This window comes from Pundamilia nyererei, unplaced genomic scaffold (genome assembly GCF_000239375.1).
Source record: "Pundamilia nyererei isolate P.nyererei 1_Seehausen unplaced genomic scaffold, PunNye1.0 scaffold00153, whole genome shotgun sequence".
NCBI lineage: Eukaryota > Metazoa > Chordata > Actinopteri > Cichliformes > Cichlidae > Pundamilia > Pundamilia nyererei.
The window spans coordinates 47094-57590 of NW_005187554.1; positions in this window are offsets into that span (position 1 = coordinate 47094).

Genomic DNA, 10497 nt, shown 5'->3' on the forward strand with positions numbered 1-10497 from the left:
TCATGGTTAAAGCAATTGTAAGCAATGTTTCCAATCACAGTCACACAAAATATACATGGAAAAAGTTCAAGCAAACACTTAAAAATATACATCCGTAATTTGTAGAATAATTTGATAAACTAGGCCTTTTACGTGCTGTTTTGACCAGCAGGGGTTAATAGTTTTATAACTTTAAAAGACAACATGCGCGTGTGCATGTTGTTGTACATACCGCAAATGTGCTGCTAGTGCACTGTTCATGGGCAAAGCAGTCTTATTTTTATCTCTTTTTTTATCCTGTTTTATTTAACAGCTGTAATTGCCTCATCATTGGTGTATCTTGTTGTTTAATGAACTGATCTAAATGATAATGGCAATGTAATGGCAACCCTCAATAAATATTTAATCTAACCACAACCATGCTCCGTCACCTTGAGCGGGCCAGAACAGAAAATGAGAACCCTTTCAATTAAGACAGTCCAGGATGAAGCTGATTCTTGTGAACTCATTGATTCTTCTATATATTAATTAGTGTGCTCCCGCATTGTGAGACTTTGTTGTCGCTCGCGTAGGCTTGCCTTGAACAGTGCTGTACGCGTTGTTGGCTCTAATGGTCACATTACTCATTTTGCAGTGATGGTTGCCTTGTAATAATTACAGTCATTATGTTCTTACACTGTGAAGCTGCAACTTTGAAGGTCACTGAAAATTAGCTCCTTTCCTTTCTAATATACAGCTATAAGGCATAGCACTTTTGCTCTAACTATGGTATTTCTATGGGAAAACTCTCTGTAAGGATGATATGATACAGTATATTAGATATGATCGTGTATGTAGTGAAAAGTCTAGTCTAATGGGCATGTCTGAGTCTGTCCTAGCTACGAATGAAAACCAGTCACGTTGCAAAGCATTGACCTTGAATGGGAGACCCATATTGTGGACACTGTTTAAATCTCCAGGGAATTTCCTGGGGAGGATATGTGAGTGAAGGATTTCTTTTTTTGCTGAACTAAAAAGAGAAAGGTCACTTCAGTGTTAGAGTTTCAACAAACTTTGTGACCCCCAATATTTCGATGTTTCTTTCGTAGTCATAGTACCGACTCAAGAGTGAACAGTAATGCACTAGACAGCTTTGGCTCTCTGGGTCTTTCTAGAGTTTAGGGATTCTTTAAAATTCGTGTGATATCATTTTTTCTTTAAAAGAAGAAAAACTAAATTGGTGCTTAATCTTCATTAATATCATTTTGTCAGATTAACAGACTAGCTCCCTTTAATGGCAAAAATGATATCATTTTACGAAGGTGATGCCTAATCTCAGTGCTGTCATAGATGATGTCATGGATGGGTTTTTTCACAACCTGTCTTTACCATTAATGTGGGATTAACAACTTTTTTTTATTATGCTCTTGACAAATGTTTGAGATGCTGTTTGCGAGCCACACAGGTACATTAACATGGAAACTTGCTTTAAATTTCTCCCATCCAGGATTAATTACAATCTTTATTCTCTATGAGCTGAGACAATTTGTAATTAACATTTGACCTGTGTACTCCTCAACCTTTCAGTGCAACAACTAATTCATGCAAGCTTGTCCCATGTAACCTCATTAGATCATTGTGTATGTGTGTGTGAGGAAACGTAGGCGTAATTACTGGATGAAAGAGCTGGTAATCAAGCTTTACAGCCAGACTCCCAACTTTATACTAAAGTGACGAAAGGCTACGGTATGTCATGGGAATGTCATTTTAATTCTTCCCAAAGCCACACAGTGTTTCACAGTTAAATGAAAACTATGGTTTATTACATGGTGGGTTTTGTCAAAGGGCTGACCCTCATTTTTGATCACAGTGTACTCACCAATTACAAACACAAGCTACCAGATAATCTGCTATGTTATTTGAGAGTATTTTGCAAAGAATTCCTTATTTTGCTGTCAAACCAACAATTGAAGAAGGATAGTAGGTCAACTCTGAATCAAAACTTGGTCTATGAACTGCAGCGGCATTTGGGGCATAACTTTGGGAATGACTGAGGTCTCTAACATTATGCAAATCTTTCTTGTCTCACTGTGTATTTCACCTTTTTTCTTGACCTTAAAATTAAGTAAATTGTTCTGAGATGAGATGTTATGACTTGGTGCAATATCATTTAAATAAAGTTGAATTTCTTAAAACTGCAAAATGACATAGGCACTCAGCAACCTTACTTTTATATAAGAATATTACCAGAATACAACCAGTTGGAAACAAGTTCCATTTTCACACCTACAGAGTGTCAACTAAGGCTGAGCAACCAGTGCCAGCAAGCTCTGAGCCCTTCTGCGAGCTAACCAATTTTGAGACTTTGTCTTTCACTCCAGTGCATCCTGTATTCTGAGTGTTCCAAGCACCCTGTCCTGGTCCTTGACAGCTCCAATCTGAGGAGTCTGTGCAGCCTCTGACTCCAGAGGCTTTAGTGGCTGCTGCACAGCCCCAGTAAACAGAATCATCAGTGGGTACTGTGCTACCAAACAAGAACAGCGGCCAGAACCGGATCCTGAGTTTCCAGACGTGCTTCATCCATGCCACTGGCTGCCTCACCATCTCTGGCCTCCTGTGAAGGTCAACTTTCACCACCAGCATTGAGCCACACTCCATCACTAGCCTTCTGCCTTTCCCTCTCATAATCAGACACCTCCCAGAAGAGTTCTGTCTCCTCCTGCCGAGACACCTGAGGGATCGCATCTCTTTTGGCAAACTCAGCCAGGCCATCTGAGGGGCTACATCTTTGCTGCTTGCCACCTGTCTGACGTCCAGAGGGGACCTACCTCCACTACTGGCCCTTAGCCCTGCGTCCTCATTGCAGACCTCCAGCTAACACTCTGGTAGGACTCCATCACTTCTTCTGACCTCCTCCGAGTTGACCCCATGACCTGTCTTTCTGGCTTGCCCCATGGTCAGGCAAACCTACATAAATATCGGTCTGTTGCAATCACTAGGCAACCACTATAGGTACTGTGCCCTATATACAAGTTTTAAAGGTATGCTCTCACTGCTCATTTGTTCTGAGAAAATGATACAAAAAACAAAACAAAACAAAAGAACGATGATCAGTTTACAGGTCATTCAAAAGGAAACTTTATAATGCCCTACTTTGTTGTTCTTGCAAATGTAATACAGGTAATCTTGCTAGCTGACAGAGGTAATATAAAAAATGATCAAGAAATGTATTTGTTTTCATTCTAATAAATTAAAACTAAAATAGCTTTATACAGACTGTCTCAGTACATTTACCTTTATATTTATGATCTACCAAGTCCAGCTTTTGATCAAAACCTTCTGTTTTTCCACCAGGAGGCTAATTTGTGGTCAAATTTCTTTTAACCCTTTCATGCATGAATTATGACAACTACAATTAGGATTTTTTTTCTTAAGTATTTATATTCATCTTTAGGCATGAAAAGATGAATACAAATACTTAAGAAAAAAAATCCAGATTGAGGTTGTAATAATCCATCCATGACAGGGTTTAATAACAATAATTACAATGAATCACGTCATACATCTATAGTAATATTAAACAACCAGTGGGTGGAAGGGTATGGAGTGACACATCAGTGTCTAAATTAGTGGTTTATGTGCAAGTATACCATCAACACTGACACAAATTCAAGTAAACAGCCTTTGAATAGCTGTCAACTGTAGTGACCAGCATACTTGAAAGGGTTAATGTGCAGAATTTGTAATTCTAATACAAAATTAAACAGATTATAGCAGGTTTCATTCTGTTTTCTCATACTGTATTATGTGGGAACTAAAAGCACAAAATGATGGGAGAGTGACCTTGCCTTCCATTTGTGCAATGAAGAGATGCTTGCTGTGCAGTTCACACAAGATGCATCAATAATGTGCTGATTTTCTGCTGGTCAATAGAGACGTATCATCTGATGCCAACATTTTTTTCCCCACCGAATATTCCTAGACACTATCAAGCTCACTGCCTCTTATGTTGAGAAACTAGAAGTCCCTAAAAAGAAGCCCATCTTGCTATTATTGGTTTTGGCCATCATCTCACATAACCCAGAAATAAACTGAATACCACTGTTATTGTCTCCTACAAAATGGATGTATGTGTGTTGCATTTTCCGTGCATTTGTAATGTTAATCAATGTCAATGGCACATGAATAACGGAGCCAACTGCTGGATTTATAGCTAATGAAAGGCTTTCTGCACTCAAACAACACCCCAGAAAGCTGTTTACAATTTATATTCACATTATACTTTCTAACACTTTTTTTTTCTGATTTTCCTGTTCTTCCCTGTTCTTACTTATTATGCTTTTAACCTTCACTCCACACTTACAATGATCAATTCCGGATCTAATGCACTGAAACAACCTTCCGAGTCTATGATATATGATGGTTCATGAAAATAACAATATTCCTGTGGTTAAAAATGCAAAAGCCAGTATAGACAAAGCTTAGTGCTGTGACTGTCATTTTGGCGTGAAAAGTTATTTCCTCACAACCCACATTTTTTTTATCATTAAATGAAAAGAATCCATTTAGAATTTTATTTAAAAAACAGTCAGCACAATACCATCAATTAATGCTTCTGTATTTTCCTACATAAATCAAATTCATTCAATTGGTTTTCAAAATGTAAGACTACTTATGTGAAATACAGAAGCTGCTGTTGGTTTGGAAAAAGGGGAAAACTATATAAACTAAGTAAGAAAACTTTGATAATCAATTAATGCCACAAAGTATTTGCTATTTATGAAAGTCCTGTAGTATCATTGTATGTGTTCAATCAAGTAATCTCCGAGTTGCCCTCTTGTGTCTCATCTTGTCTTATAATCTTCTTAGGGAACATCAACAATATTATAGGGACACGTCAAATACATCAGCTGTGCATGTCGATACACTTATGTGCATGCAGGAGAAGAGAACTTCCTACTTATTTAGCCATAATTACAGTTATGTAATCATTAATGTGAAATTGACATTATAATTCATGTAATGTATCAAGCTGGTTACACCCTTAAAACAGTCATTTTAATCCTTAAAGGATTTCATAATGGCACAAGGTTCTTTGATGAACATATAAATGAAGGCAGTTGGAACTTAAGCATGGTATACATTTCAAAAGAATCTATAAAAAATATCTGAGCTTATTTGACCACACAAAATAACAAACAATATCCCTTTAAATCCAAATGTATTGTTTATTAATTATTTATTTTATTTTTTATTTTTTTTGAAAAGCTAGTATTGCACAGGAAAGTGATGCGTTCCACTGACTCTTGCTTATTCGGCATGCTTGTCTCTTTCTTGATATGGCGATTAGTTCTAACGCACTTTGCAAACTACACTGGGCAGCATTTCCCTGAGGGAACCAAAAGCTGTCTTTAATAGCATGCTCAGCATTCATTAGTGACGGGGATGAATCTTTTACATGCTAACCATGTGGAAAGAACAAATTCAGATAATAAAAAATTAACAACCTAATGAGAAGACATGCATATGATGCATATGCTTAAAATATACTATAATATCCCTTATATTTTTTTCTTTTCACAAGGCTTTAAAGGCTTTAAAGACAGCACAGTAAAAACTTTAAAGACTACTGTTATTATTATACATTTTAAAAAAGCTGAATTTCTTAACAGACGGCTGTGTTTAAGACAAAAGATTCACCTGACCTTCATTATCAAACAAGTTGTTAGTAATATCTGATAACAAAGGGGGTCAAAGTATGTAGTTGTGAAACACCCACACACTCAGAACTGTGAAATATTGTGCCATATAATTGTTTCCTGGAATTCAACTTAAAATAGCAACAAAAAGATGTCTTATATCTCTGAATTTACTCTATGCTACATGACCACTAAAGTCACTAAACCTAATAATAAAACATAATTTCAATTCAAAGTGAAATGCTCATTTTGTTTCCATTTTTTGCAACTCTAGAGTCCTTACAGTTTTCTATCCCTCACATTTCAGGAAGCTCCATTTATTTTGAAAATCTATTTTACTGTATATTGAGCAGTGCTGGTGTAAGAGACACACAGAGCTGTATGCATTGCTGCAGTGCCCCTCTCTGGGACAACACAGTATTCACTGTTATTATGAAAACAAATGCAAACGTTTAAATAGTGGCTTGAATGCAAAACCTGTCTAGATATTATTGACTCCCCTTATGAGAACTCTCTAAATATGAACTGTGGCATTCTGCATTCTTATCCCCCTCTCCTATGCTGTTTAATAATGCTCAATAAGCATATGCCATTTACTCTTTATATTGTGCAGCATGTACAGTGGAGCAACATCTGGCTATATCAACACTTGTAATTCATCTGGACACTGATTAGTGGGGGTGAAAGCTAGCGTCAGCGAGCTAGCAAGCTTATTTCACTAAGAGCAAACTGCTTGACAAATTGCAACTATGTTAACAATTAATTAGCAGAGAAGAAACAGGTGTTTGTTGACAAAAAAAAATAGGGATGACACATGTCTACATATACACACACTGTTATCATTCTGCATGCACATCACATCCACACCACAGCAACACACCAGTCCGGATGTACCAGACCATACACGAGCACACGCACACACCTTTGAATGAACACACACACCATCAATTACAGAAGTAGTGTCACTGCATACACACTGCTCACAGCTTCTTTTTTACAACCCACACAATAATCTTTTTATTTTTTTTGTAAAGACAATGATGTGACAGGCCTCGTGCTGCGTCTTTGGCGGCTTGCTTATAATTAGCCGACTGTCAGATCAGCAACCCAGAGTGGTTACTTTCAGAGCAGGGTTTCTATGTATCGGCACCAAGGACAGAGTGTGATGGCATCTGACAAAACAGCCAGTGAGGCCAGTCGATGTAATTAAAACAAAAAGCATCATTAGCTATGTGCTTGTGCCAAACTGATGTGTGGAAAAAAAAAAGCTTTTTATTGTTTCACAGTCCCATCTGTTCTTACTGTCATGGTACATAAGCAAATAAACATGCAGTAAAGCTAAAAAATAATAAAATAAAAAAAAGTACAGTGCTTGCCTGCAGATCTCCATCCATCTAAAGTTGACTTTATGTTGGGCTGCCCTTGAACACAGCATAAGGTGCAAATGGTCCAGCCCACTGGTGTGTTTATTATTATCTTTGATATGGAACGTAATTAATGGGCATGTGCATTGCAACCTTCTACATCTTCCCTCCATGGGGTCTAAGATGTGAAACGTTTCATGAAAGATTAAACAGATTTTCGATGTCATGGCTGCTAATGAGGGTGACACTTGCTGCACCCTTTAAAGTAAAGCCTGTGCTGAATCTATTCTTATCAGTAGAATTACTGTTGATCTTCACTGTTGTTTTCCTTCAAAGAGACCTCTGTCTGCCATAATGGGAAACAATGGCACAATATATTCCAGTGGTGCAGTGTGCACCAATAGAAGACAAGGTCAAGTAGGTCATACAAAGAGGATAGAGTATTTGAAAAGTGACATATCGTCACCGATCCTGTGATCATGCTACAAGTGTTAAAATATTTAACGAAGGGCAACTCTTTTTAACCCTTTTTCATCTTTTCAGTCAGCAACTCACTGTGTATGCATGTCAGGGTGCAGGCCTTGAAGGTAAAACATGTGACGTAATAGCTTGAACACCCGTGAAAGAAACCGAACGCCTCTTTAAATGGCTTCTGAATGTGAGTAAACTCATCTTTATTCTGCAGTCCATAACCAGAATGATTTCAAAGAAAACCATCCCTCCAAACATAGCTGTATGCAGCTTCCACACCCTGCTTTTCACCTGCGTGCCTGACAGTGTCACCTGCTTTTTCTCATTATGATGAATAAACAGACCTGCTGAGAGCTAACAATGTTCTTCTTTCAATGCACAAAGCTTCTTGGTGCCAAAACACCGGCGAGGGGCATCAATGTGCTGAATGAGATACAGGAATCACTTTGGCAGCCATCCTGACAGTAACAAGAATCCAACTCCCGGTGTTTCTCACTATGGGGAAAGTTTCTTAAAACATACTATATGTACTTGGCATTTATGCTAAATATTTTACTGACTGCTGTGGTGGAGTTGTAACTGAAGGTCTTGTGTATAGTTATTGACAAAGGAGCTGCCAGAAAGCAAAGCCTCCCTCTACTAAAAGCAGCCTGACTCGTAGCCTGTCAGAGCCAGCAGATGACACAACGTGGTGGGGAGAGGTGTTAGACACTGAGCCCTGTGAGCCAGAAGATCTGGAGTTGACCCAAGTTGGACTGCTCCCTCCCCTGAGTGGGAGGTAGGTATACAACTGTCAGGTAACATGAGTTTACCTGAAATACCCAGAACTGATGGAACCAAAAAAAAAAAAAGAACACAACACCCACAAGAACAACAAAAAGAGAAAAAAATGAATTACCTTGGCTTTAAAATACACTTTTTTGCTGGTAGAAAACACAGACACATATATATGTCATGCTTAAATGTCAGTGTCAAGAAATATATATATGCACTATGTTGACATTTCTCACGCTGGGGTTCCAAAAGTGTGGCAAAAAAAACCACAGGCTTTTGACCTATATGAGTCAGTTATTGGTTAACTATCATCCTCACGGTGCACTAAGGAGAATGTTCAACCAGGTCGGCACAACTAAGGATTCACGACGCACTGAGAAAAGGTCCTGTCTAACAAAGAGTGTGGAAGGACACCTGTCAAAGTTGTATGCTATTGGGAGTTTACCACTATTGATTTTGCTATGCAGTACACTTGGTGAAGGAGCTCTGTAGTGTGGAGGGCGGTCAAAGGCATGGACTGATAAGCCTAGATCTCTCCAGAGGATTGACCAGGACTATGGAGCAGGATGACATAGTAGAGCTGAGCCTGGTGGGGTCATGAGTTAAGACTAAATGCTAGCCAGAATGAAGAAAGGAGCAAAGAAAAATCAGAGAAAGCCAGGTTTTATTAAAGTGTTGGAGCAGTTTTCCAAATGTTTTGTTTTTTTGTTTTGTTTTATTTATTCAGTCACAAGGGACACAGGAAAAAAAAAATTGTTGTTTTTTTTTATTTGATAACATCATGTAATAAATTTATAATTGTCAGTATAACATTTTGACTGATAACAAATAAAGAATTTACCATCACTGTACAATAAATGCACTTTGGTTAAAATGCTGAATTTAATCCATCTGTCAGGTGTCATGAGGGTTGCCCCTGACATTTGAAAAACACCCAGTTTATTTTGCCACACACACAAGGTCCCTGATGCTATTAAACTAGACTGTGCAGTTAAGCGAGAACTGCCGGTGTTGTCTTAACACAAAAGGTTACACAACAAGGGACATGATAGGAAGCTGTAATGCACAACATATCAACCCAGTGTCAGTAATGCAATGCATGGATTTTTCTCATAAAGCTAATCCTCACTTTTTAATTTTTAACTGTCATATGCGCTGAAGTCATTTATTATCTTGCAGAAATATTAACTGAGGGAAAAAAACAGGGCCTGGCTGTACTCTGGTATATCACTTTAAATCACAAGGTCTCACAGGGTAGTGTGAAAGTTCCAACCTTTAAGCTATGGAATAGTTCTGCTGGACACAAATTTCCATTTGTTGTCATGCTCTCAACACAAATTTCCTAACATTATTTCATGCCCTGAACAAGACTTTCATCTGTCTGCTCGTATGTGTACTGATTATGAGGCAAGAAAAAGTAAGTAAAGGAAATATGCTGTTTTGACTTTGATACCACAGATGAATTATACCCATATTCATACATATGTTCACATATAATGTCAGTGATTTTCAAATATATTATTATATCAAATGTGTTGGTTAGGGTTTGACATTAAAACCTACTTGGTTACACTCGAACACAAAAAAAACAACGAAACAGTGTCCATGAGCACAAAGAAATAGATTAATTTTTCATTATAATTTTATGAACTGCGGTGAGACCGGACTGTTCAGCAAATGCAGCATCCAATCTTAGCGGGATATAGAATCCAAGTTAGCAAAACATTTGTGCAGAATTGATTTTGTTGTTATACTTACCCAAACTGTATTCTTGCACACACACACACACACACGTTTTCATATCTTAGTGAGGACATCTCATTGGCATAATGCTTTCCCTAGCTGCCCACACTAACCCTAGCCATCAAAAATGAATGCCTAATCCTAACCCTCAGCCTAAACCTAATTGGAAAAAAGCACTATGCTACTAAAAAAATGAAAAATAAATATTTGCAAAATTCTGCATAAATATTTATTTATTTATTTATATTTATTTTACATGGTAAATGTGTGTGTCGGGGCTTGGTCTGCAGTACCGCTGCATGGGAGGCGTACGCACCTGAGCTGCACCCGCAATCACGCCTCGCTGCCTTAAAGTCTGTCCTCTCTTTGCTGTTGTGTTGTCGGGCTGTGATCTGAAAAGCTACAGCCGGCTGTATGCGTACAGCAACCGTGTGTGAAAAGTGGTCAATAAAGAGATGCCGAAAAGCATGTTCATGGAAACATCGTCA